The 25,811-nt window shown below is 40.8% G+C and overlaps 1 protein-coding gene across 4 annotated transcripts in view; it reads right to left on the bottom strand.

Moving 5' to 3' along the window:
- The window catches only part of OTUD7A (OTU deubiquitinase 7A), a 380,724-nt gene that overhangs the window by 109,740 nt on the left and 245,173 nt on the right, over positions 1-25,811 (bottom strand). The window lies entirely within an intron of this gene.

Here is a 25,811-nt window from a genome sequence, read left to right as displayed (position 1 = left end):
CCCACTGGGGGCTTCCAAGTTCATGACAAATTCCACTCCCCTGTTTTAAAGCTGGGCGCTTCACAAGTGCATTCTTTTTATAATTGACTCTGACAACCGTGATTTTGTATTGTCTCAGTATTTAATAAAAATAATGCAGTAATTAGTGTAGGTTAAACCTAGATAGCATATTAAAAAGCAGAGACATTACTTTGCCAACAAAGGTCCATCTAGTCAAGGCTATGGTTTTTCCAGTGGTCATGTATGGATGTGAGAGTTGGACTGTGAAGAAAGCTGATCACCGAAGAATTGATGCTTTGAATCATGGTGTTGGAGAAGACTCTTGAGAGTCCTTTGGACTGCAAGGAGATCCAACCAGTCCATCCTAAAGGATATCAGTCCTGGGTGTTCATTGGAAGGACTGATGCTGAAGTGGAAACTCCAATACTTTGGCCACCTCATGCGAAGAGTTGACTCATTGGAGAAAACCCTGATGCTGGGAGGGATCGGGGGCAGGAGGAGAAGGGGACAACAGAGGATGAGATGGCTGGATAGCATCACTGACTCAGGGGACATGAGTTTGAGTAAACTCCAGGAGTTGGTGATGGACAGGGAGGCCTGGCGTGCTGCGATTCATGGGGTCACAAAGAGTTGGACACGACTGAGTGACTGAACTGAACTGAACTGAACTGAAGCTGCGGTAATGGGCAGAACCCCATCCCTGGCTCTTGTTCAGTTCAGTAGCTCACAGAGAGAGGTATGTTCCCTTCACACACAGACTCCATATGGTCCCCCGGATACCCAGGGGCCACCTGTAACACATGTCCCCCAAGGCTACTGTGGGGACCCTGGCCTCTGAGCCAGAGGGGACGAGCCCAGAAATCCACACAAGGATCCCCTAGTCCACCACGGTCTCTCCTCAGGCTCAAACCCTCAGACGGGCTGTGCTGGCTGTGACTGTCATTGTCACAGCCCTTTCGTGGTGAGAGCCAATCACGTGGCCACTCCAAGTGCAGGGGGCCTGGGCGGTGAAGTCCATCTCAGGGAGAAGAGGATGGATTTGGTAAACTGCTAGATGTCCCTACTGCAAACACGGGGAAAAATATATCTATATATACAAATCCTGGGCATGTATATGTGTGCATTACATCTGCATATATGTGTATGTGTACATATGTATAAGAAGAATTAAAAGAGGCGATTGCAAAACATTATTGGGATTTTCTCTAAAGCAGGGATCCTGAACCCCCCACCCCACCTGCCACGGACTGTTAGGAACTGGGCGGGCCTGACAGTAGGAGGTGAGCAGCAGGCAAGCAAACAAAGCTTCCTCTATATTTACAGCCATTCCCCATCCAGCGCTCACATTACCACCTGAGCTCCGCCTCCTGCCAGATGAGTGGCAGCATTAGATTCTCACAGGAGCAGGAACCCTACTGTGAACTGCGCATGCCAGGGATCTAGGCTGTGTGCTCCTTCTGAGAATCTAATGCCTGGTGATCTGAGGTGGAGCTGAGGCAGTGATGCTAGTGCTGGGGAGTGGCTGCAAATACAGATTATCATTAACAGAGAGGTCTTACTGCACAGAGACCATAATAAATCAACTACTTGCAGACTCATGCCCAAACCCTATCAGTGAGTGGCAAATGACAATTAAGCTGCTTCTGATGGCAGGCTTTAAGTCAGAATCCGACAGTTACTTAAGTCTGTAATTGGCCTGCCCATTGTTTTATTTATCACTTTCATCTGTGCCTCTTTTCCATACTGCGTACTTGTCTCAGTTACATTTTTGGTAAGCCCACAAGCTAACCCTAGCCAAAATGAGTAAAAAACAAATATTGCTGAAGAGCTTTTTTGAAAATAAGGAAAGACTCAATGATGAAACAGTAGGAAACTCTAAGGCTGCCGACAAAAAGAAAGCTGCATTTAAAAGAAAATACCAAGAGTCCTGCTTAAATTGGGCTTCCCAGGTGGTGCCAATGCAGGAGGCTTAAGAGCCACAGATTCAATCCCTGAGTCGGGAAGATCCCCTAGAGGAGGCCATGGTAACCATTCCAGTATTCTTGCCTAGACAATCCCATGGACAGAGGAGCCAGGCGGGCTATGGTCTGTAGGGTTGCAGAGTGGGGCACGACTGAAGAGACTTAGCACGTACACATGCCTAGTTAAATTATGGGTTTATTATAACAGGTGATTCACATTCTCCAAGACCACTTTGTGTAATATGTGGCAACCGGCTATCCAGTGAAGCCATGAAACCTTCAAAACTGTTTTGCCACATGGCAACCAAGCACCCTGGATTAAAAGACAATCCTTTAGAGTTTTTCAAAAGCAAAAAAACCAAATAAACATGAAGAACAGAAGAAATTACTGAAGGCCACCAGTTCATCACATGTGTTGCACTGAGAATATCATTCTAAGAAGTCCTTTACAATTGGCAAAGAGTTGATCTGCCTACTGCTAAGGACATTTGTTGTGAACTTTTACGAGTGTCTTCAGTTCAAAAAGTGGCATGTGTTCCTCTTTCGGCACTACTGATGAACTAGACAAATTGAGGAACTAACACATGATATGAGGCACAGTTGTTACAGGGGATTAATGAGTCACTGTCGTACACAATCCAGGTTGACGAGTCTACCAATGTTGACAATAAGGCAACAATGCTTGTTTTTGTGTTTATATTTTTTTGGGGGATGTGCATGAGGATATGTTATGTGCACTTTTGTTGCCAACCAATGTCACAGCTGCACAACTATTCAAGTCTCTGAATGATCACACATCAGGAAAATGGAATTGGTCATTTTGTGCTGGTATATGCACGGATGGAATAGATGCCAAGACTTGACGGCCTTCTGGTTTCACTAATCAGGTCAAAGAGGTTGCTTCTGAATGTGAGTCTATGCACTGTGTCATCCATAGAGAAATGCTGGCTACCCTAAAACTGTCACCTGAACTTAACAGCATTTTTCAGGATGTGATTAAAATCATCAACCACATTAACATACATGCCCTTAACTCACGTCTGTTCATGCAGCTCTGTGAAGAGATGAACACAGAGCACACACGTCTTCTCTTATAAACAGAAGTGAGATGGCTTTCTAAAAGTATATTACTGGCCAGGGTTTTTGAGTTATGAGAGCTGCTCCAGACACTTCTTTTTGAAAAACAGTCAGCATTGGTAAAACATTTCAGTGACACAGAATGGGTCACAAAACTTGCTTACTTGTGTGATATATTCAGCCTGCTCAACAAACTCAACCTGTCACTTCAGGGAGAATGAAAACTGTGTTCAATTCAGGTCAGCAGATAAAGTGGCTGCATTCCAAGCCAAACCAGAATTATAGGGGCAATGAGTGACCATAGGGATTTTGACATGTTTCAAACCTTAGCAGAGATTTTGAAAGAGACTGAGCCAGGAACTTCCTTCTCCCAGCTGATGCACGATCACCTATCTCAGCTTTCAAGGGTTTGAGCATTACTTCCCAATCACAAAAGAATGGGAAGGAATAGATCTATGACCCATTTGTGAGTAAGTCAGATGAACCGACTTTGTCCATGCTAGAAGAGGATCAACTGCTTGAGATCACAAATGACAGCAGCCATAAAAGTATGTTTGAGATAACTTCAAATCTCCATATGTTCTGCATTAAAGTCAAAGTGGAATATCCTGAGATTGCCACAAAATCACTGAAAAGCCTGTTTCCATTTCCAACATCTTACTTTGTGAAGCAGAGTTTTATGCAATGACAGCCAGTAAAACAAGATTATGGAGTAGACTGGACATAAGCAACACACTTTGGGTGTCACTGTCTCCCATCACCCCCACATGGGACCATCTAGTTTCAGGAAAACAACCTCTAGGGCTCCCACTGATTCTGCATTATGGTGAACTGTATAATTATTTCACTATATATCACAATGTAATAACAACAGAAGTAAAAATTATACAATAAATGTAATGCACTTGAATCATTCTGAAACCATCACTCCACACACATCCCTTCTGTGGAAAAACTGTCTTCCATGAAATTGGTCCCTGGGGTCAAAAAGGTCAAGGAATGTTGCTTTAAAGGGTACGATCATAAGTGGCTTTTATTTCCTCATTTTGTTGTATTTCTTTAATTTTCTTAGGTGAATTCATACTAACGTCTGAATTAATTTAATAAGCATTAAAACGCAGGTCTTGTTTTACCTGAAAGCTGGGTAAACATGACTTGTTTGTTGAGGTAACTAATTAGCTCCCTTTGGTTTTGTTTTGAACAAATATGCACATATTCAGAAACTAAAATGAATTTTGAACTCAACCACTTTGGACAATTGGTTAAATAATATAGAAAAGCAAGTGAAACATTTAATTTTAGTATTGAGTGATAGTATTTTGTGTTACCTTGTGAAGTAAATATTGAAACTCCCAGTGTCATAATGATGTGAAATATCACCTAGTTAGTATATTTTTAAATATAATAATAAAATAATGCTGAAAAAGACAACTTTCAATTTGGTCATGTATATACAGTGACTGAATGAAAGAAAATGATATCTATATATACAGCAGATAATAATTCATTTGTTGAATTACTATTATGAATTATCACAGTGTTGTATGAATATACAAATGACTATGAACTTATAGCCTGAGAAGTTCTATTTTGGGGTCGCAAGCACTCCAGAGCTTATAAACAAAGTGCAACTTTTCTAGTATTTCCAGGTGCTTGGGCTGTCTATGCTCAGAACACAATTAATCTAAACAAGGATGCGAGTGCATGATGAAATACCCTCAGAGCAGCTGAAGTGACCTCTAAACTGAGCAGCCAGAAGTTCAGGACAGGGCCTGCCCTGACACTGCACTATGGGGAGTCCTCAGCAGACCCCCAGTTCCCAACACATCCCAGGCGCTGATGATAGAAATATAAGGACCTATGTGTGCTTTTAAGAGGCTGACAGTGCAGAGGTAAGACAGCCATGTGAGCTGATGCTGTGGACTGGGATGGCTGAGAGGTGTGGATAGACAGCTGAGGGGTGGGGTTCTCCACAGGGGTTGACACCCCCATTAATCAAGAGCAGGGAGTGCAGGCAAAAAGAACAGCATAGAAGAAGACTCAGAGGCTTGTAGATTTGTGGGGGCCTCAGAGATGTGGGGCTAATTGGAGGAAAAACATATGAGCAGGAGGTGCAGGGGCACAGGCCAGCTTCACGGGGAAATGCATCTCCTGGCAGGAGACTGTCCAGAGGCTACCTGGGTGCCTCAGCTCAGAAGAGGAGGGGACTACTGGGGAGGGGGAGATGGGGATTGAGTGAAGGCTTCTGTGTTGGGTGATGTTGCTCAGCAGCCTGGGTAGTCTTGGAGTCAGGGAGGTCTGAAGGGCAGCAGCAGCTTGGAGCCATAGGCTCCATATTTATCAATAGCCAGCAAATGCTGGGGGATCATCTGCAAGGCATGCAAAGCAGGCAGGCTCTCAACGGCTAACAGCTTGCTCATTCAGGAGATCTTTAAAACAACTGGATGTGTAAAAATGTGAGTCTTAGTGGGCAGACTTTGAGGCTCCCAGGTCTTTGCCTGCAGTGAAGAACCAACCATCCTCAGAGGATGTCCTCAGCTCACTAATACAACAGGCGTCAGGGGGGCTGGGCTGCAGGCTGTGACCAGAGAGGACCAAAAACTCTGGTGGGATTGAAAAAATGCATAATTTGACTTAAATCTCAGATGGACTTTTCTTTTTTTAAAAAAGATCACCTGATTTGGAAGACAGACAAATTTAGTGTATCCACTAAATTTGTATCCACTCACACACTCTGCCTGCCACTCTGCCTGGTGTCTAAGCCACACCGTCCCTACTACTGCTTCACCAAAGAGGAAGTCCTATCCAGATAAAACTTTACATTGCAGACAGCCTCCTTGAGACTCAATCTTCTCATCTTGTCTGCAGTCAGCCTCATGCTTCTTACTGAAATCATCATCAGTAGCAGCAGCTTCATCAACTATAGTAAGATCTCCTGGCCTTTGATCATTTTTTTAAAGTTTATTTTATTAAAGTATACTTGATATATGATGCTGTGTTAATTTCTGTTGTACAGCAAAGTGATTCAGTTATACAAATACATATATCCTTTTTCAGATTCTTTTCCATTACAGCTTACTACAGGATACTGAATATAGTTCCCTACACTATATAGTAGGTCCTTGTTGTTTCTGGCCTTTGAGCTTGAAATCATATTTTAAAAAGAACCTTGATACTGATTTTCATAAAATCAAAGGTAGTCAACTGTCCAAAGGAAAGATTCAGTCTTGAAAATTCAAGTGTGCTTTGCTGACTTTCTAATGTTGGTGACTGTCCACCCTGAGTGGCCCTGGCTCTGCGTTCTGTGCCCTGGAGTGGCACAGTTGTTAAGAAAGAAATTTACTCCTTTCTGTTTAATTGTTTCTGTTAAAAATTCCCAAGGTAGCTTTTTAAAACTGAAATCAAACTGAATCCTGGAAAGCTAAGAAATAAATAACTTTATGCCTCTTGGATGTTTGCCAACCTAGCCTCAGGGAGAAGTCTTAATTTGTGGCTTCTGAGAAAGCCTTCTAGTTCTTTCCATTCAACCCTACCAGGAGGTCTACCAGCTCCCTCCCACAGTGTATGCATACTCCAAGGCTGGAAATGGGGTCTGTCTCAGTCACCGGGGTCCAGGCATCACACTCCAGCTAGGTTCTTTCCTGGGGAGCAAGAGCCCTGGAGGAGGACTGGCTTTGCAGAGTGAGCCATTGAGCCTAGAACACATTTAAATAGCTGAGAGCAATGCAAGCACCCTTCCCAGGTTCCCTGGTGGAGAAGGCAAGGTGTCCAGGAGAAAGAGGTAGATGAGGGTGATGGCAAGAGTTGGATATAGGCTGGAGACCCACAGTCTGTGTAAGGTTTGAAGGCTAGGATACTGCACCCACCCAGGAGGCCTATGTGTTCACTCCACAGGATTCAAGAGGTGCCTACTCTGTGCTGCTTTGTCATTCTGGTACCAGACAGTTCCCTAAAAAAGTGAGAGATCCAAAGAAATAAGGAAGGAGTCCTGAGGCCCTTTGGAGGACAGCATTTTTGGGCATTAGAACAGTGAGGTTAGCCCCTGTTGTGGGCTGCTATGAACATTCAAGTGCAGATTCAAGTGAAATCTATTATTTTTACAATAAAAATAATAATTTTATTATTTTTTCTACAGTAAACACCCAAGAGCAGGACTGCTGAATCAGGAGGAAAGTGTACTCTTAATTTTATAAGAAATCACCAAACTTGTTTCCCAAAGTGGTTTATTACTTTGCTTTCCCATCAGCAACATAGGACAGTCCTTTTATTCCATATCCTCCTACCACTTGGTATTCTCAGTCTTCTTAATTTTAGCCATCTTGGTGGGTGTGTAGTAATATCTCATTATGGTTTTGATTTCTATTTCCCTGATGACTTATTTGAAAAAACTTGCCATGTGTTTACTGGTCATACACATATCTTCTTTTTTAAGTCTTTTGCTCACTTTTTCTTGGGCTATTTTTATAATTAATCTTCAGTTCAGTTCAGTTCAGTAGCTCAGTCGTGTCCGACTCTTTGCAACCCCATGAACCACAGCATGCCAGGACTCCCTGTCCATCATCAACTCCTGGAGTCTACCCAAACCCATGTCCACCGAGTCAGTGATGCCCTCCAACTATCTCATCCTCTGTTGTCCCCTTCTCCTCCTGCCCTCAATCTTTCCCAGCATCAGGGTCTTTTCAAATGAGTCAGCTCTTCGCATCAGGTGGCCAAAGTATTGGAGCTTCAGCTTCAACATCAGTCCTTCCAATGAACACCCAGGACTAATCTCCTTTAGGATGGACTGGTTGGATCTCCTTGATGTCCAAGGGACTCTCGAGAGTCTTTTCCAACACCACAGTTCAAAAGCATCAATTTTTCAGCACTCAGCTTTCTTTATAGTCCAACTCTCACATCCATACATGACCACTGGAAAAACCATAGCCTTGACTAGACGGACCTTTGTTGGCAAAATAATGTCTCTGCTTTTTAATATGTTGTCTCAGTTCAGTTCAGTTCAGTCGGTCAGTCGTGTCCGACTCTTTGTGACCCCATGAATCACAGCATGCCAGGCCTCCCTGTCCATCACCAACTCCTGGAGCTTACTCAAACTCATATCCATCGAGTCGGTGATGCCATCCAACCATCTCATCCTCTGTCATCCCCTTCTCCTCCTGCCCCCAATCTCTCCCAGCATCAGGGACTTTTCCAATGAGTCAACTCTTCGCATGAGGTGGCCAAAGTATTGGAGTTTCAGCTTCAGCATCAGTCTAGGTTGGTCATAACTTTCCTTCCAAGGAGCAAGTGTCTTTTAATTTCATAGCTGCAATCACCATCTGCAGTGATTTTGGATCCCAGAAAAATAGTCAGCCATTGTTTCCACTGTTTCCCCATCTATTTGCCATGAAGTGAAGGGACCAGATGCCATGATCTTAGTTTTCTGAATGTTGAGCTTTAAGCCAATTAATCTTCAGTTGTTTAAATATTATTTAAAATTATGTTATTTAATGTATTTATATATTATTATTAATTGAAGTTCATATATATATATATATAAGCACTTTATCAGATAAGTGTTTCATGAATATAATTTCTCACTTTGTGATTTACCCATTTAACAGTGACTTCTGATGAACAGATTTTTTATTTTGATGAAATTCAATTTATCATTTGTTTTCTCCTTTACAATTAGTCCCTTTTTTGGCCTCTCTGAAACATGTTTGCTAACTCCAGGGTCAAAAAGATTTCCCCCATGCCTTTGTCTAGAAGCTTCACAGTTTTTGCTTCATGTTTAGTCTACAGCCTACTTTGAAGTAATGTATGTATATGGGATGAGGCCGACGGTAAAGGTTCCTTTTTCTTTACTTTTAAACATAGTATTTTACAGGTGTTCCTGCACCATTTGTTGACAAGATTTTCCTTTCCTATGGTGACTTTGCTAAAAATGCATCAGTTGACATGTCATGGGTCCATTTCCGGATTCTATCTTGTCCTGTGATACATGCTTGTCTCTCCTCACAGCTCTATCCTTGTAGCCAAAAGGCAGGTACTCAAAGTCCTCCAGCTCTTTTCTCTGCTGCGGGGCTGTCCTACCCCACATCCTCACAGACTCACTGCCATTCCAGCCATTTTTTTTCATTTGGGAACCTGAAAAGCTGAATCTAAAATTTTTATAGAAATGATTCACGTTTTACATTTTACCTTGAAGAGTGCAGCAGAGAAGACGAGGCTCACAGTACTTGGACTGTAGACCTAGCAGAAGGGCTGGGGTTCCCTGAAGGAAAGTCAGCAGTATTTCCTAATGGATAGATGGATGGTAGAGGATCAGGGAAAGGCTCTGAGGCTTTCAGGAAAGTAGGGCAATTTCCTGCCCAGCCATGGCCTGACATCAAATGGTCTGGGTGAACCCTGGAGGCTTCCAGGGAGCTGGGCTGGGCTTGTCTGAGATGTGGTTGTCAGGGGACCCAGTGAGCCTTGAGGTTGTACAGCAGTGATGCTGTTCCTAAGGGAGGTTCAGGCTGTTGGCCATGGTTGCAGTCAGAGCAGCCCCATTCATTTGACCTGTGGGCATTCCTTAAGATTTTTTTTGAAAGCCACATTCAGAAAAAAGCTTGCAATGATGTGACTAACAAGGGCTTAATTTCCAAAATATACAAACAGCTCATATAACTCAATAACAAAAACTCAAACAACTCAATCAAAAAAATGGGCAGAAGACCTAAATAGACATTTCTCCAAAGAAAATGTACAGACGGCCAATAGGCAAGTGAAAACATGCTCCACATTGCTAATGATTAGAGAAATGCAAATCAAAACTACAATGAGATATCACCTTGCACCAGTCAGAATGGCCATTATCAAAAGCTCGACAAATAATAAATGCTGGAGAGGGTGTGGAGAAAAGGGTACCTTCCACACAGTTGGTGGGAATGTATATTGGTACCACATGGAACAGTATGTATGGAGGTTCCTTAAAAAAAACTAAAAGTAGAATTACCATGTGATTCAGCAATCCTACTCCTGGGCATATATAGACAAAACTAATTTGAAAAGATATACACACCCCAGTGTTCACTGCAGTACTATTTACAATAGCCAAGACAAGGAAGCAACCTAAATGTCCATCAACAGATGAACAGATACAAATGTGGTGTATATATACAATACTCAGCCATAAAAAGAATGAAATTATGCCATTTGCAGCAACATGGATGGATTTAGAGATTGTCATACAAAGTGAAGTCAGACAAAGACAGACATAATATGATATCACTTATGTGTGGAATAGAAAATATGATACAAATGAATTTATATCAAAACAAAAATAGATTGACAGACACAACAAACAAACTTATGGTTACCCAAGGGGGAAGGTGGTTAGATAGGGATAAATTAGGAGTTGGGGATTAGCAGATACAAACTACTATGTACAAAATAGGTAAACAACAGTGTTATACAAGTCACAAGATAGTGGAATAGAAGGACATGCACTCGTCTTCTCCTTCTAGAACTCCAAAATTGCAAAAACCGTTGAACAATCATTGACAGGAGAAAGTTGGATCCCACCAAAAACAGATACTCCACGTCCAAGGGCAAAGGAGAAGCCCCAACAAGATGGTAGGAAGGGCAAAATCATGTTTAGACTCAAACCCCATACCCACTAGAGATGCTTGCAGGGCTCAAACAAAACTTTGTGTGCACCAGGACCCAGAGACCCTACAAGAGACTGAGCCAGACCTGCCTTTGAGCATTTGAATGTCTCCTGCAGAGCCATGGGTCAGCAGTGGCCTGCCATGGGGACAGGGGTTCTGGCTGCAGCAGATGTGGGAGGTGCAGCATGTGGCATAAATCCTCTTGGAGGAGTCACCATTAGCCCCACCACAGAGCCACCAAGTACTAGAACCACAAACTGGAGAACAATTATACCAAAGAAGTTCTCACACTGTTGTGAAAGTTCTATGGCCCACAATAGATTTCCCAACCAGGAGATATGGCAAAGGGACTGGGAACCCCCAGGGCATTTGACTTTGAAGGCCAGTGGGATTTCATTATAGAATTTCCACAGGACTGGGGAAACAGACTCTTGGAGGGCACAAACAAAACCTTGTGTGCACCAGCACCCAGGAGAAAGGCAGAGTGATCCCACAAGAGACTAACCCAGATTTGCCGGTGAGTGTCCAGGAGTCTCTGGCAAAGGTGTGGGTAGACAGTGGTCTTCCGTGAGGTTGGGGCACTGAATTCAACAGTCCTGGGAGCTGCAGTGTGCCGGCATAAGTCCTTTTGAAGGAGGCTGCCATTAATGCCATTACCCCTACCATAGTACCCCTACCTGAGGCCAAATGACAGGGAGGGACACAGCCTCACTCATCTACAGAAAATTGGATTAAAGATTTACTGAACATGGCTCCACCCATCAGAGCAAGACCCAGATTCCCCCATAGCCAGTCCCTCCCCTCAGGAAACCTGTTATCCTTATCCATCAGAGGGCAGATAGAATGGAAACCACAATTACAGAAAACTAATCTGTAACCAAACTGATCACATGGATTACAGCCTTGTCTAACTCAATACAACAATGAGCCATGCCATGTAGGGCCACACAAGAAGGATGGGTCATGGTGGAGAGTTCTGACAAAACATGGTCCACTGGAGAAGAGAATAGCAAACTACTTCAGTATTCTTGCCCTGAGAACCCCAGGAACAGTATTAAAAGGCAAAAAGATATGACACTGGAAGATGAACTCCCCAGGTCAGCAGGTGCCCAATATGCTACTGGAGAAGAGCAAAGAAATAGCTCCAGAAGGAATGAAGAGGCTGAGTCAAAGCCAAAACAATGCTCAGATGTGGATGTGACTGGTGATGAAAGTACAGTCTGATGATGTAAAGAACAATATTGCACAGGAACCTGGAATGTTAGGTCCATGAATCAAGCTAAATTGGAAGTGATCAAACAGGAGATGGCAAGAGTGAACATCAACATTTTAGGAATCAGTGAACTAAAATGGATCAGAACGGGCAAATTTAATTCAGATGACCATTATATCTACTACTGTGGGCAAGAATCCCTTTAGAAGAAATGGAGCAGCCTTCATAGTCAACAGAAGAGTCTGAAATGCAGTACTTGGGTGCAGTCTCAAAAATGACAGCATGATCTCTGTTTGTTTCCAAGGCAAACCATTCAACATCACAGTAATCCAAGTCTATGCCCCAACCACTAATGCTGAAGAAGCTGAAGTTGAACGATTCTATGAAGACCTATAAGATTTCCTAGAACTAACACCAAAAAAGATGTCATTTTCATCATAGGGGACTGGAAAGCAAAGGTAGGAAGTCAAGAGATACCTGAAGTAACAGGCAACTTTGGCCTTGGAGTACAAAATAAAGCAGGGCAAAGCCTAACAGAGTTTTGCCAAGAGTCATAGCAAACACTTTCTTCCAACAATACAAGAGATGGCTCTACACATGGACAACACAAGATGGTCAATACTGAAATTAGACTGATTTTTTTTTTTTTTGCAGCTGAAGATGAAGAAGCCCTATACCATCAGGAAAAACAAGACCAGGAGTTGACTGTGGCTCAGATCATGAACTCCTTATTGAAAAATTTAGACTTAAATTGAATAAAGTAGGAAAACCACTAGACCATTCAGGTATACAGTAGAAGTGACAAAAAGATTCAAGGGATTAGATCTGATAGAGTGCCTAAAGAACTATGGATGGAGGTTCGTAATGTTGTACAGGAGGCAGTGATCAAGACCATCTGCAAGAAAAAGAACTGCAAAAAGGCAAAATGGTTGTCTGAGAAGGCTTTGCAAATAGCTGAGAAAAGAAGAGAAGTGAAAGGCAAAGGAGAAAAGGAAAGATATATCCATCTGAATGCAGAGTTCCAAAGAACAGCAAGGAGAGATAAGAAAGCCTTCCTAAGTGATCAACGCAAACAAACAGAAAAAAAATAGAATGGGAAAGACTAGAGATCTCTTCAAGAAAATTAGAGATATTGAGGGAACATTTCATGGGCACAATAAAGGACAGAAATGTTATGGATCCAACAGAAGCAGAAGATATTAAGAGGTGGAAAGAATACACAAAACAAATACACAAAAAGATCTTAATGACCCAGATAACCACGATGGTGTGATCACTCACCTAGAGCCATATACCCTGGAGTGCAAAGCCAAGTGGGCCTTAGGAAGCATCACTACGAACAAAGCTAGTGGAGGTGATGGAATTTCAGTTGAGCTATTTCGAATCCTGAAAGGTGACGCTGTTAAAGTGCTACACTCAATATGCCAGCAAATTTGGAAAACTCAGCAGTGGCGATAGGACTGGAAAATGTCGGTTTTCATTCCAATCCCAAAGAAAAGGAATGCCAAAGAATGTCAAATTACCATACAACTGCACTCATCTCACAGCACTAGCAAAGGAATGCTCAAAATTCTCCAAGCCAGGCTTCAACAATATGTGAACCATGAACTTCCAGATGTTCAAGTTGGGATTTAGAAAAGGTAGACGAACCAGAGAGCAAATTGCCAACATCTGTTAGATCATAGAAAAAGCAAGAGAGTTCCAGAAAAACATCTGCTTCATTGATTATGCTAAATCCTTTGACTGTGTGGATCACAACAAACTGTGGAAAATTCTTAAAGAAATGGGAATACTAGACCATTTTACCTGTCTTCTGAGAAATCTGTATGCAGGTCAAGAAGCAACAATTAGAACCAGACATGGAACAACATGCTGATTCCAAATTGGGAAAGGAATATGTTAAGGCTATATATTGTCACCCAGCTTATTTAACTTAATGCAGAGTACATCATGTGAAATGCTGGACTGGTTGAAGCATAAGTTGCAATCAAGATTGCTGGGAGAAATATCAATAACCTCAGATATTCAGATGATACCACCCTTATGACAGAAAGCAAAGAAGAACTAAAGAGCTTCTTGATGAAAGTGAAAGAGGAGAGTGAAAAAGCTGGCTTAAAACTCAACATTAAGAAAACTAAGATCATGGCATCTGGTCCCATCACTTCATGGCAAATAGATGGGGAAACAGTGGAAACCATGAAAGACTTTATTTTCTTGGGCTCCAGAATCACTGTGGACTGTGATTGCAGCCATGAAATTAAAAGATGCTTGCTCCTTGGAAGGAAAGCTATGACAAACCTAGACAGCATATTAAAAAGAAGAGACATTACTGACAAAGGTTTGTATAGTCAAAGCTATGATTTTTCCAGTAGTCATGTATGGATGTGAGAGTTGGACCATAAAGAAAGCTGAGAACTGAAGAATTGATGCTTTTGAATTGTGGTGTTGGAAAGACTCTTGGGAGTCCTTTGGACAGCAAGGAGATCCAACCAGTCCATCCTAAAAGAAATCAGTCCTGAATATTCATTGGAAGGACTGATGCTGATGCTGAAACTTCAATACTTTGGCCACCTGATGCAAAGAACGGACTTATTTGAACAGACCCTGATGCTGGGAAAGTTTGAAGGCAGGAGAAGGGGAGGACAGAGGATGAGATGGTTGGATGGCATGACCTACTCGATGGTCATGAGTTTGAGCAAGCACTGGGAGTTGGTGATAGGGAAGGCTGGTGTGCTGCAATCCATGGGGTCGCAAATGAGTCAGACGCAACTGAGTGACTGAACTGAACTGATGCTGGAGACACAAATTGAATTTTTGTTTCAGAAATAGCAAATTATACCTAAACATAAAAGTTATGTGTGTGTATCATTTTAAAATATTGTATGTACATACATATATATAAGATACATACATATTTTCAATCCTAACGGAAACATTTGCATTCCTTTCCTCATTCCTATTCCTTTCCTCTTTCTGTCCAGATGAGGCCCTTACCCTGCCCTCATTCACAAGGGTGCCCAGGAAGTGGACAGAAGGGACAGGGAAGAGCCAGGATACAGCATCAAGGCAGAGGCAGGGGCAGGTGCTGACAGACTTGTGGTGTGGAGTGAGCTCGTGTGTTGTGTGTGTGCTACGTGCATGGGCTACAATGTGCATGTGTGCCTTGTACATGGGAAGGGGGTGGAGTGGGTATAGGGTTCTGTCTATGGTATGTGCATGTGTAATGAGTATTTCTGGTGCCTTGTGTGACATATGTCGGGCTGGTGAGCAGATTCTCCATGCATTTGTGGTGGGGGTGAGGGGGTCTTTTGCATGTATAGTATATATGCCTCTTGTATGGTGTGTGGGGTGTATTATGTGCTAGGTTGCATGGCATGTGTCATGTATGTGATTGGTGTGTGACATGCATGTTCTATGTCCTATGTGCACATTGTGTGTGGTGAGATCTGAGGTGTGTGCACAAGGGGGCATGTTAACGCATGTAAAGTGGGTGTGCATGTGAGATATTTGTGTGCATGTGAGATATGTGCACATGTTATGTGTGTATGTGTGATGTATATTATGTGATGAGCATGTGTGCTGTCTGGCAGGGGTTGAATGGTGAGTGTGCAGGGTGAATATGCTACGTGGTGTGGGTGTGGTGGGTATGGATGGCGACTGTGCAGTGTGTGTGTGTGTGTGTGTGTGTACTGTTGCATGTGCACACTTAGGGTCCTGAGGGCAGCTCTTACTGCCTCCCTCCAGGGCAGGCACAGACACAGAAGGGTGCCTGCATCATGAAGGATGTGGGGGATACACTGGACACACAGGGGTGCACTGGGGACTGCGGCCATGTATGCATTCAGTTTTGCAGGGTTGCTTGCATCTGAAACCCAAGCTGCCCTCTTCTGAGCACCAACCCAGGCCCAAGTGAGCAGACAACTGCTGCCCCTTGGTAGCCTCTGGGCCTATATCCTGACAGGGCAGGGCCGTGGGCAGTTCCCAGTGTGCAGGTGCACGAGCAGTGTAGAATCTCCATGCATGGTATGGCCAGGAGTTTCCTGGGGAGAAAGCCACTGAGGCACCTTCATGCTCACCACCCCTCATCACCCATCCGCTGGGAACTGAGGCCTGAAATTATGGAACCAACTGTTCAAAGTGCAGAACAGTCAACAAGTTTTTCAGGTTCATTTTCTGAAATGGCCTAATCTATGCCTGAGGCCAAACATTCTATTAATTAAGTAGGAACTCCGATCTCTACATTCCCGAGTGGCTGCCACAGCACTGCATGGAGGGTCTGAGGCTGTGGCTTTGGAGCAGGGCCCTCCTCCCACCCCTTTGCCTTTCTCTAGTCACAAGCCAGACTGTGCTGGCTGCACATGGGCAGGAAGTGATGAAGGATGAGGTTCACACCCCCAGCACTGAGCTATCTCTGTGGTGGATGTGGGGAGCCCACAAATGTCACGCTGTGGAAGCAGTGCTGGTATCGATATCAATGGGCCTTTCTAGATACTCGTGGAGTCCAGTCTCCATTACAGGAGAACATTATTATGAACACAGCTCATTTATCTCAGCCTAAGTTAAACATCTACATGACCCTCCACCAAAATCACCAGTTTGAATCCAGTGATCCACATACCTCCTAATATTCCAGTCATCACTGCTTTTGACTTGCAATGTTTGGCAAGCAAACACAGAATAACCTAGATTTCATATCAGCATCTCTGGCTAAATTGACAGGGTTATTCTGAAACTTTGCTCTACTGTTTTACAATCTTCACTGGCAAAGCCCTGGCAAATTGATTTTAGCCTCAGGGAGATACAAGGGCCTGCAGACCTGGGGCAGGCTTTTAGAGGCCTCCAGTTATAAACACCCACACAAACATAAAGAGCTGGACCAAGAGAGTAGAAGGAACAGAAGACAAAGATATTCTGTTACAAGAGACAGCAAAGGAGGATTGTAAGCAGCAAGAGGACAAAAGAGGAAGGTGAGTAATGTTTATTTTGTCATGCCTACTAGGGTGTAATTCCTCTTAGGGAAGGAATTGATTTATATTCATTTTTTATTTACCATAGCACTTGTTCAATAAATGCTTTTAACATTGCAAAAAAAGTGGAGAGCTGGAAACTTATCACATGCTTCTCAACATGGGAAGTCATTCTTAATACTGCTGTTACATGGAGCTGTTTAAAATAAATCGGTCAGGATTTAGATGGTTAACAAAATTAACTGAATTTCCTAACATGACTTGTAAAATGTAAACCATGGCAGATAATCAGTGTTCATAGTTTTAAAAAGTTCCCTTTACTGCAAAAATGTATGACATCTAGTAGCAATGGAATTATACATCCTGTACACAATTCATCTGTGAAAACAACACTGAAAAGCTACATAGCTGATGTTGATCTCTGTCACATTAACTGTCTAATGTACAACTTCTGTTTTTGAAGGAAGTAGTCAACCTGGGGTAACAGGCAATATTTACAACCACATTTTTCCCACAGGTGAGTTAAGTAATACTATTTTAAGAAAAGCTAAATGCTGACATCAGCCAATTTCAGATTTTTTAATTAAAAATATCATATATAAAACTACTGTATGCTTATTTTAATACTGAAGCATTGATCACTGGTATTACAGTAAACAAATTCAAACCATACTTGGGAGGTTTGTTTCTGACAATGGAGGACTAGGTTGTTTCAGACCAACACACATTGGAATAACTAGAAAACATAGCAAGGTATAAGAAAGAAGGGTCTTTGATAACATCTGAGAATACAAGGGCAGTGTGGAATTTTAAGGCTAAGATCTGGGAGAAGATCAACAACAGGGGAGGTGAGACTTGCACTGAGAGTCATTTTCCCTACTGGGAGTATCACCAATGATGAGAGCAGTGGCTGAGAGGCTGGAAAGTTGGGCAGATCTTTCAACAACTCTTGATTTGGGAGGACAAAAACTGAATTCAAGGTTCATGGAGAAGAACAGACCTTGGTCAACAACCTGAGCTCTTAGCTGGGACCTGAAAGGATGACATCTCAAGAGTCCAAGTGAACTAGAAGTAGAGCAGTCATACTATGGAAATAAGTCCAACTTCAGATCACTTAAATCTCTGATTCTTTTATTAAAATAGTCTTGCATTGTTAATACCCCCATCCAAACTGCCTGAAATAAGCAAACTGAATCCTCTCTAGAAAATGATAAACTCGTCCAGAGCCTAATTTTGTGCCTTAAAATTTCAATATATAATCCTATATCCAGCATTTGTTAAAATGATCAGGAAGATGAGAAATTAAGACAGACAGAGAAATAACAGAAAACCAAACAGCAGGAACAGAAAAACAGGAGATCTCAACAAACATATACTTAATTATAACAAATATGTTGAAGTTAAAGAATTTTGGTAGAGAACTGGGAAATGCAAAATAAGCCAACTAGAAACTCTAGAACTGAAAAACAGAATAACTAAAAACTCAATGGGTATGTATGAGAGTTGACTTGGTACTCACATAAAGAAAACTGATAAACTGGAAGATAGGTCAGAAGGAAAACTCCAGTCTGAAGCTCATGTGTGTGCACATGCACACACACACACACATGCACAAACAAAGCAGGGGCAGGAGGGTGGTGAATAAGAAAATAAGTGTAAATCTATAAGCATAAGCACAGGTAAGGAGTGTCGTATCCAAAATACGTATAACTGAGTCCCAGAAAGAAAAAATATTTTAAAAAAGATATTGACAGAATTTTCTAAAATTAATGAAAGAGTTCAAGCCACAGATTCAGAAATGACATCTGTCTACTATGTGGGAGACCTAGGTTCAATCCCAGGGTTGGGAAGATCCCCTGGAAAAGGGAATGGCTGTCCACTCCAGTATTCTTGCCTGGCAAATTCCATGGACAGAGGAGCCTGGTGGGCTACAGTCCATGAGGTCACAGAGTCGGACACAACTGAGTGACTAACACACATGTGAACCCCAAAGAAATGCTGGAAATCTTTAAGGAAGAACAGAATTTTAGAGCCAGGAAGAGAAAAAAAAGATGTATTGCCTTCAAATGAGCAATAAGGAGATATACAATTGATTCCTTAATGGAATAAAGAATGCCAGAAGAAAATGGAATGACATATTCAAAGGGCTGAAAGAAAACAAATGACAGTCTAGATCCTTGTATCTTGTAAAAATTATCCTCCAAGGTAAAAGCAAAATTTAAAAAAATCCTGGTAAACTCTGACAGCATTTATTACCAGTGGACCACACTAAGGAAAATACTTAAGGGGGTTCTTTAGACAGAAGGAAATAATCCCAGATTGCAGCCCAGAGGTCCAGGAAAGAATAAAAAGCAGTGGAAAGTTTCTAAAATGTCTAAATAAGTACTGATTCCATAGAGAATGATGCTTGCGTTATGGGGTTTAAAATGGAATCAAATTATGGGACAGAATTAGCACAAAAGTCAGGAGGGGGTACATGGAGTTAAATTCTAAGTTCCGTGAACTATCTGAAGCGTGGCAGAGGCACTAATTTAAGGGGGAACTCTGTTGTCAAATGTGCATGTTATACTCTCTGTAGTAACTGCTAAAAAATAGTAAGGGATTCATGACTAAGAAATCAGAAAGTGAAAAATAAATAATAAACATCTTGACTTACACAAAATAAGTCAAGAAGGATGAAAAAGTGGAACAAAAAACAGACAGGAAAAACAGTGTGATGAACCAACACAACACTGTAAAGCAATTATCCTCCAATTAACAATAAAAATAAAAAAAAAAACAGTGCAACATGAGATCTAGAACCAGAGATATCAGTTATTACATTCAATGTGGGTAAACTAAATACTCCATGTTATAGATAGACTATCAGCCTGAATAAAAAAAAAACCTAATTATATATTGCCTAGAAGAGTTACATCTTAAATACAAGGTGTCAGGAAGGTTGAAAGTAAAAAGATAGAAAAACACATAGTGCACACACTAACCAAATGAATATAGAAATACTCACTTTGGGAAAGCAGACTTTAAAGAAAATAAAATTCTAATAAAGTCAGAAGAAAAAGTGTTGATTATGACAATGGAGTCACAGTCCAATAGGAAGATGTGATAAGACTAAATGCACTTAACCTCAAAGTATATAACGCAAAAGCCAAAAGGAAATAAAGGAGAAACATACACATCCACAATCACAGCTGGAGGTCTGAACAGGTGCTTTCAGTAGCTGATAGAACAAGCAGATGAAAATAGTACAGATTTAAATGCACCCTAGAGCTGACTCCTCAGCCATGGGGATCCCATTGGCTCACCCTGCAGACATGTGGCTCCCGTGTTTCATTGACCATCTTTTCGGTGTAAGGGATGAGGACGCAGGGCCTGGCACCTCTGGCTACACTTCTTTTCACTGTCTATATAGGTAAAAAATCAGAATCCAAAGGTGGTTTGTGTATCTTTACTAGCTGAATCAGTGCTTGCCCTTGCCTTGTTTTTTGTGTGTGTTAGAAATCAGTGACAAAAGGATAAACAGAAAAAGCCTCAAAAGCTTGTCAGTTTAGCAGAAATGTCTAGCTTTCAATAAAAATACTTGAAAAGAAAAGGCTGAACTGAACATCAATAATCTAAGTTGGGTGTTGGCAAATTATAGCCCGCAGGCCAATTCCAGCCTGCCCCTGTTTTTGTGCAGTGCACAGGATAAGAACAGCTTTTACATTTTTAAATAGTTAAAAAAAGAATATGTAACAGAGACTGTACACAGCTTGCAAAGCCTAGTGTGTTTACTTTCTGTCCTTTTGCAGAGAAGTGTGCCCATCCTGACTCAAGTATACATATTAACTGGTTAAAAAGAATAGCAATTTTAACCAATAGATATGAAGGTGAAAAAAAGGGACAAAGAACAGTTAAAGAAAAATCAGTGAAATGATAGATCTATAAACAAATATAGTAAGCATTTATAAAGGTAAGATCAGAGCTTTGTGAAATAGACAAATAGCAATAGAAAGAAAGAATAAAGCCAAAAGGTTGTTCTTTAGAAAGACTTAATCATTAATCCTGGAAAGCTGGATCTATCTCTATCTCCATATCTCTCTATATATCTGTCTCTGTCTCAGTCTCTATCTCTCTTTCAGTCTCTCTCTCCATCTCTATCTATATGCAAAAGAAGTCAGACATACAAGAATATATACTGTATGATTACATGTATACAAAGTTCAAGAATGGAACAAAAAACAAATCTAAGATGTTAGAAACCACAGTTGTGGTTGCCTTTGGAGAGAAAGAAGGTTAGTGAAAGCAGCGGGGAAGGAAAGGGACTTCTGGGCATCTGGTAATGTCATAGTTTTTGATTTCTGTCAATGATGATGATCAGTGATGAATTATAAGAATTCATTAGGCTCTAAACTTATACTTTTTATAATTTATATGTGCATACAATACCTCAATAAGAAAATTTAAAACATTTGTTTTTAGTTTTAAATTGCAAATACTTTGGAATTGACTTTGTACCAGGTTTTGCGCAATGTCATATGTTAGGTTGTTACTCAGAATACATCTGGTTTTAAAAGCATCCAGGGATAGAAACTAGATGAAGAGGAGATAGAAAGGCTTTTGACTGAACACCATTTTGTCCCTCCTGGGGTTGTAATTTGTGCATGCTTTATTAAAAATAAATGAACAATTAAGAAGTGGGAAAAAGTTATTAATATATAACAAAATGTAAATAGAATATTTATAAATATAGATATAAAAATATAAATAAGTACATAGTTTTATACACTTGTCCCTTTTAAATTAGTCTATTATGATTCACTGTTAGTCCAAAGTTAATGCCAAATTAAAAGCAGTGGTACTTATTCTTATGAGCCTGATTACTATCACCAAAATAATTCAGGCAAGAAGAGGTAAGTATGCTAACAGTGCCTAGATCATGGAATAAGCATTAACATTTCACAACAAACCATTAGAGGAAGAGCCATGACTAATAAGGTAAATGACACACAGTGATAGAATAAAACTTCCTAAATATCAGGAAACAAACAGAAAATGAATCTGAAACTGGTCTTTTCCAAGGATTTATCAGTAGTCCATCTGGATCTTCCCAGATGGACTTTGGCACATCTAGTCCTCAACACTGAAATGAGATAAAATTACACTGGGTGAAGGGCATAAAACTGCAATTTGTATGAAGCATTGATAACCACCCTCTACCTGGGCCCTGATGTACTTGGTGCTGTACGTGTATGATTTCATTTAATCACACCACCATTTTATATCTGCAGAAACTGAGGCTCAGATTTAAACCCCTTGGTTCAACGACTCCAGCAGGCCAGGAAGCAGTAGACTAGAACTTGGACACAGGATGGCCAGCTTCACAGAAACACTTCAGCTGACTGATACTCCAGTCAGCCCAGACAACAATTTCCCTCCCTTGTCAGTAGCTGGATCTATCTTTTTCCATGTGTGGTAGCCAGAACAGCCCCCAGAGATCCCAGCTACTGTTACTTACACCTTTGTTTCATCCCCTCCACATTCTACCAGAGTTGGTTTGTGTGTGCCCAGATATGGCAGAAGTAATAGGATGTCCCATCCAAGATTACACTGTGAAATACTGTGGGTTTTGTCTCGATTCCCTCTTTCTCTCCATCCCTTTCCCTCTGTCTCTCAATCAACTCATATCTTATGAGGATACTCAGGCATGTAGTAAGACACTGAGGTCCCTTGCCAAGCGCCAATGAAGAGTGGAGACCTTCTGGCTACCATGTGAGGATCCTGGAACAGATCCCCCAATCTCAGTCAAGCTTCAGGTGATGCAGCTCCAACCTGACTGTAATCTCATGAAAGATGAGAACCACACAGCTAAGTCACTTCTGGGTTCTCAGTCCTCTGAAATGGTATGTGAAGATATACAAAAAGTGGTTTAAGCTGCTAAATTCTGGGATGATTCAGTAATGTAGCAACACACACACACACAAAATTCACCATGACACTAGACTTTGATGACATAAACATTCCTGATTTTAAGTATTACAAGAAGTGCTGCAAGATATTACTATCTGTGCACCAGAATGGCTGAAGTAAAGAAGATGACAACACCAAAGATTGTTCATTAAGATTATAGAGCAACTGGAACTGTTATACACTGTTACAGTCAAAGTATAAAACAATACAAACACTATATGAAACGGTCCTAAAGTTTCTCTAAAACTGAACACATGCCACCTATGATCCAGTTATAGCTAACTATGATCCTAGATATATACTCTTATGTATTTATCCAAGAAAAATGAAACCACATATTCATAAAAAGACATATAACCTTCCAAAACTGAACCAGGAAGAAATACAAGATCTTAACAGACCCATCACAAGCACAGAAATTGGAACTGTAATAAAAAATCTTCCAATAAACAAAACCAGGACCAGATGACTTCACAGGTGAATTCTACAAAAAAAAATTCAGAGAAGAGCTAACACCTATCCTACTCAAACTCTTCCAGAAAATTACAGAGGAAGGTAAACTCCAAAACTCATTCTATGAGGCCACCATCACCCAAATATCAAAACCAAAGATGCCACAAAAAAAGAAAACTTCAGGCCAATATCAGTGATGAACATAGATGCAAATATTCTCAACAAAATTCTAGCAAACATAATCCAACAACATATTAAAAAGATCATACATCATGACCAAGTGGGCTTTATCCCAGAGGTGCAAGGATTCTTCAATATTCACAAGTCAATCAATGTGATACAACACATTAACAAATTGAAAGATTAAAACCATAAGATTATCTCAATAGATGCAGAGAAAGCCTTTGACAAAATTCAACACCCACTTAAGATAAAAACTCTCCAGAAAGCAGGCATAGAAGGAACATACCTCAACATACTAAAAGCCATATATAATAAACCCACAACAAACATTATCCTCAATGGTGAAAAATTGAAAGCATTTCCCCTAAAGTCAGGAACAAGACAAGGGTGCCCACCCTCACCACTACTACTCAACAGAGTTTTGGAAGTTTTAGCCACAGCAATCAGAGAAGAAAAGGAAATAAAAGGAATTCTGATTGGAAAAGAAGAAGTAAAACTCTCACTGTTTGCAGATGACATGATCCTCTACATAGAAAACCCTGAAGACACCACCAGAAAATTACTAGAGCTAATCAATGAATATAGTAAAGTTGCAGGATATAAAATTATACACAGAAACCCCTTGCATTCCTATACACTAACAATGACAAAATAGAAATTAAGAAAACAATCCCATTCACCATTGTGATGAAAAGAACAAAATACTTAGGAATAAATCTACTGAAAGAAAAAAAAATCTATATATAGACATCTATAAAACACTGATGAAAGAAATCAAAGAGGACATAAATTGATGGGGAAATATACCATGTTCATGGATCAGAAGGATCAATATAGCAAAAATGAGTATACTATCCAAAGCAATCTATAGATTCAATGTAATCCCTATCAAGCTACCAATGGTATTTTTCAGAGAACTAGAACAAATAACTTCCTAATGTGTATGGAAATACAAATAACCTCAAATAGCCAAAGCAATCTTGAGAAAGAAGAATGGAACTGGAGGAATCAACCTGTCTGACTTCAGACTATACTACAAAACTACAGTCATCAAGAGAGTATGGTACTGGCACAAAGACAGAAATAAAGACCAATGGAACAAAATAGCCAGATATAAGCCCACACACCTATGGACACCTTATCTTTGACAAAGGAGGCAAAAATATACAGTGGAGGAAAGACAATCTCTTTAACAAGTGGTGCTGGGAAAACTGGCCAACCACCTGTAAAAGAATGAAACTAGAACACTATCTAACGCCACACACAAAAATAAATTCAAAATGGATTAAAGATCTAAAGGTAAGACCAGAAATTATAAAACTCCTAGAGGAAAACAAAGGCAAAACACTCTCTGACATAAATCACAGGAAGATCCTCTATGACCCACCTCCCAGAGTAATGGAAATAAAAGCAAAAATAAACAAATGGGACCTAAGTAAGCTTAAAAGCTTTTGTACAATGAAGGAAACTATAAGCAAGCTGAAAAGACAGCCTTCAGAATGGGAGAAAATAATAGCAAATGAAGCAACTGACAAATAATTAATCTCAAAAATATATAAGCAGCTCACGCAGCTCAATACCAGAAAAATAAAAGACCCAATCAGAAAATGGGCCACAGAATTAAACAGACATTTCTCCAAATAAGACATACAGGTAGCTAACAAACATGAAAAGATGCTCAACATCACTCATTATAAGAGAAATGCACATCAAAACCACAATGAGGTACCATCTCACAGCAGTCAGAACGGCTGCTATCAAAAAGTCTACAAACAAATCCTGGAGAGGGTGTACAGAAAAAGGAACTCTCTTACACTATTGATGGGAATGCAAACTAGTACAGCCACTATGGAGAATAGTATGGAGATTTCTTAAAAAACTGGAAATAGAACTGCCATACGACCCAGCAATTCTACTGCTGGGCATACAATATTGAGGAAATCAGAACTGAAAGAGACTCATGTACCCAAATGTTCATCACAGCACTGTTTACAATAGCCAGGACATGGAAGCAACCTAGATGTCTACTGGCAGATGAATGGATAAGAAAGCTGTGGTACATGTACACAATGGAATATTACTCAGCTATTAAAAAGAACACATTTGAATCAGTTCTAATGAGGTGGATGAAACTGGAGCCTATTATACAGAGTGAAGTAAGTCAGAAAGAAAAACACCAAAACAGTATATTAAGGCATATATATATGGAATTTAGAAAAATTGTAATGATGACCCTATATGCAAGACAGCAAAAGAGACACAGATGTAAAGAACAGACTTTTGGACTTTGTGGGAGAAGGTGAGGGTGGGATGATTTGAGAGAACAGCATTGAAACATGTATAATACCATATGTGAAACAGATGACCAGTCCAAGTT

This window comes from Cervus elaphus, chromosome 13 (genome assembly GCF_910594005.1).
Source record: "Cervus elaphus chromosome 13, mCerEla1.1, whole genome shotgun sequence".
Taxonomy (NCBI): Eukaryota; Metazoa; Chordata; class Mammalia; order Artiodactyla; family Cervidae; genus Cervus; species Cervus elaphus.
This window is presented reverse-complemented; position numbering and strand designations above follow the sequence as displayed.